Source organism: Aphis gossypii, chromosome 2 (assembly GCF_020184175.1).
Source record: "Aphis gossypii isolate Hap1 chromosome 2, ASM2018417v2, whole genome shotgun sequence".
Taxonomy (NCBI): Eukaryota; Metazoa; Arthropoda; class Insecta; order Hemiptera; family Aphididae; genus Aphis; species Aphis gossypii.
Genome location: NC_065531.1, coordinates 14759746 through 14763883, shown reverse-complemented (window position 1 = coordinate 14763883; position 4138 = coordinate 14759746).

The following is a 4138-nucleotide window of genomic DNA, read 5'->3' as shown; positions in this document are numbered from 1 at the left end:
AAATTGATCTAATACATTTAATAATAAGCGTTTGGTTGCTATTTTAAAGTAATAGTTCGTGAATCTGTAGTAAATGATGAAAATTATTCAGTATTTGAATGTTCAACTACCCGTTAAGTATTTATTTGTTGTGACACATAAAAAATTCAAAATATATTTGGCGAGAGCCTGTATTAATAGGTATGTTACAATTTATACCTAATATTGTAGTATAATATATAAATATATTTTCGTTTGGCGTTCTAAATATTTCCAATAATACAACAACAATCAAATTGAAACACTAAAATACGAATTATTTTTATCATTTATTGTTGTATTAATTTATTTTTATTCCAGTAGGTACTCACTGCATATTCGTATAATAGTACACTACTTATAACTCAAACTAGTAATTACCTTTAAACTTTTATTGTGATTTTTATTTAAATTTAAGAATACAAAATAATGTATCTTACTAGTTTCGTTACTTTTTTTTTTTTTGGTTAAAGAAAACAGTTTTATAAATATTGTATGTGTATTAGATAATATCAACCCTCGACATTTTTGAAAAAAGGTGGAAATGTTGATAGTAAATGTACCCCTCGCCAGATTACTTACTTTTTAAATATTTTACGCTATTGCCATACTATATCAAACTCTAAACTCGTTATTTCGTAGTGTTGTATTTTATCGTTTCGGGGTAATCCGAGCGAATAACATTTTAAATGATAATGATTGCCTTGTTTAAATAAGTCGAACGCCCTCGGTGTGGTCGCTCTACTCAATTCAAAGGAATAATTAACACGAATAATTTAGTAAAATGTATTTTCTAAACATTCACCTCAAATATCGGTTTCGCTCTTTTATGATAATTTTACGAGTAAGCAGGAATACCGTACAATATTTTACATATAACATAATTATACTGGTAAGCTGTAAAACGAGCTTAAATATTATACAGACGATTGTTCGCTAAATAATTGTCGATTAGTTAACTATAATCGTTTGTTATCGTCATCCCGTCACAACAGGCAATCGTCTGGTAAGTCTATAGTATACGTGAAAGGGATAAACATTTTTTAGCTTAAAATGTATTTTATTAACTCATCATATTATGTTTGTATGATGTTTTATTGTCCCTGCAGTTATATAATATACATAATAAATATGTCAAGTGCATATACGGACCGTACAAATGCTTTCATCATAACATATATACGTCAAAATATCGTTAAAAATGATGACTTACTTGCCGCTACACCTATAAAATACTAAATTATTATTTTTTTTTTCATCGGTCCAAGTAATAAATAATTTAGCAACAATAATGCCATCAGTTAAATCGTGTTTACATTTCGTTGACTTACTTGATACTTAAAGTCATTTAAATTGTCTCAAACTATATTTATAGACTAGATAATCATTTTTTTTTTGTCATTTCTCATTAGATTCAATTGTAATGTCAAGATTGTGAGTTATCTCGTGTCTTACGATCCTAATATCCGTTTTAAGCGTATTTTAAACGGTCTGAAATTATGCGCTCGACGTCGACGCAGAGAAATCTATCCCGCGTGTTTGGCATATACAGGGGAGTCATCTTAAAGTCGTCGGAAATCCACGAGTAGTCAAAGATATACCTTACGATGGGCACGTAAAAACAACAACTAAAAAGTGTACCATGAACGTAGTTGCGGTGACGGTCACGGTAAACGCACTAAAACGCCGTCGTCGTACCACCGGGCACGGCCAGTACGACGCACCCCGCGTATACGTCATATAGAATTCGATGTACTCGTAAATAAAACGAAAAGTAAATGCTCTTGATATCTGTATTTTACGCGGTGAAATTAGTGGGTGGTCATAAAACGAAAAGTTTTCACTCGCTTTTACGACCCCGCAGAACCCTCGTGATATTATGTATATAATATCCGAGTGGGAATATTGCGTAGAGTGTTCGGAAAAATGCGTACATAGGCCCAGTAGATTTGTAGGAGTCGCGAGAGCGAACGGTGTGTGAGCTAAGGTAGGTATATCATAACCGAGAGAGTGCTTTCGGCGCCTAACGAAACGGGGCGGTTAGTGCGCGTGTGTGTGTTATTTTGTATACACGCTGCGCCGCTACGTCTTGTAAAAGTTTACGGAATGGAATATTTTTTTTTCCCCCCCGTTAGACCTCATATCCGTTTTCACGAGCGGTATTAAACGCCCAATACTTTTTTTTTCACCCCGAGCTTTGTGTCTTATCGAATTTGTACTCTGCGCACATAATATACTTGTATAACCTCCTATACCTGCAGCGTTCTTCTATACGCCGTGACAGTTAAACTATATTCTGTAATATTTCTTCGATCGATAAAAATATTATATTCGCCGTAAAATTGACCGCGCGGAGCACGTTTACAGTAAAACGCGTAGTGACATAAATATTATCATTTGTACACAATATGTAGTATTCTTATTATGTATAATAGAATTTTTAGTTTTTTTTTTTTGAACATGCCGAGTTAGTAAATACGTATATATATAAATATTTTAACACGGTTTTCGCGGCCAAATAAAACATTAATAGTCTAAAGAATCGTCGGTTAGTAGGTATAAAATCAGAATATAACTTAGAATATTTTTAATCAATTGATAAATATTGTTAATCGTGGTTTTTTAAACAGAAACTCAAAACCTTCGATTTTTCGTCGATTCAAATAAACCGTTAAATTCAATCTGATCAGTACTTAATTCATTAATATTTTATTGTTGTCTGTCCTGTTATTATACACACGTACTTCGAAGTAGTTCATGATTTTGTTTTTGTTAACATTAAACATTCACTGAAATAATATTGTCGATATACTTATATTTATTTGCTTATTAAAAATAAACCCTCAATCTATCTGTACAATATATGTGTTACCGGTTGCCCTAATATTTTTATCTTCTTGAGATTTTATTACTTTTTTATGGAGACGACAATTTTGTTTTTTTTTTTTGATTAATTCATTAACTGTTATACACTCTAATATACATTGCATGATATAACTATGCGTAAGAAACTAAAAACGTTTTTTTCGTGCTCCGTTGTGTTAAATATTAGAGCATCATTCAGTTCGGCGACTAATTAAAACATTAATTTATTAAAAAATTGTTCAACGATAGAAATAAAGTATAAACACTTAAAATTAAAACACAACGTGTCAAGTGTCAACATGCTGTAATGTTTTCTACATTAATATAATGTAATATATTATATAGGTCAACCGTCAACTCGATAGCCAAAAATTAATATGTACACTTGCAAAATGATATGTCTTACAACTTACTGGCACTTACTGTGCCATTGGTTTTATAATTTATTGTTCTGTAATTAAATGTATATATAAAAAATAAGTTACGATTTAACTATATAATAATAAAAAAAAAAAAAAAAAACAGTAAATTAATTATCAATTATACATATTGTAATGGTGTCATCGTAAAAATGAAATAGAAAATCACGTTTTTATTTTTAAAAAAAGTATCCACTACGGATACTGTAAATTATAATAAAATATTCACAAAGCTTAAAATAAATTTTGCCAATAAATTGAGTTGCAAATTAATATAGAGCATCAATGTTGTTACTATCGTCAACATCGTTAAGTGGTTCGCTGAAGATTATTCAAAAGTTTTCATTATTATTATCAAATTGCAATTCATTATAAGATAATGTATTTTTATAACTACCATACGAATTGTTATTCGATATTCTTTATACACTTTGGATACGTCTTGTACAATAGAATCTGGTGCCGATGTGCTACGCCCTACGTGTTAAGCGTGACTAGCGAGAAAAAAAATGAAAAGGTGAAATCAAAATTTAAGTCGGCGTTCTGAGTTTCTTTTCTATATGTATCCGGAAATAATGTAAATTTACATAATAATGGTATACAATACATGTCATACACATATTATGTTTATGTATATGCCATATTATACATTTTTTGGACAAACCTATTGTTAAGGTCCTGATTTTAGGGATATCCACCAGGGACTATAATAATATTACATAGTATTTATGTAACATAATAATGCTTAGGATGTATCGTTTTAAATAAGAGACTTAGGATAGTATAATATATTATATTGTGTTGTATGCGTTGTATCGCTAAAGAAAATATTGCTG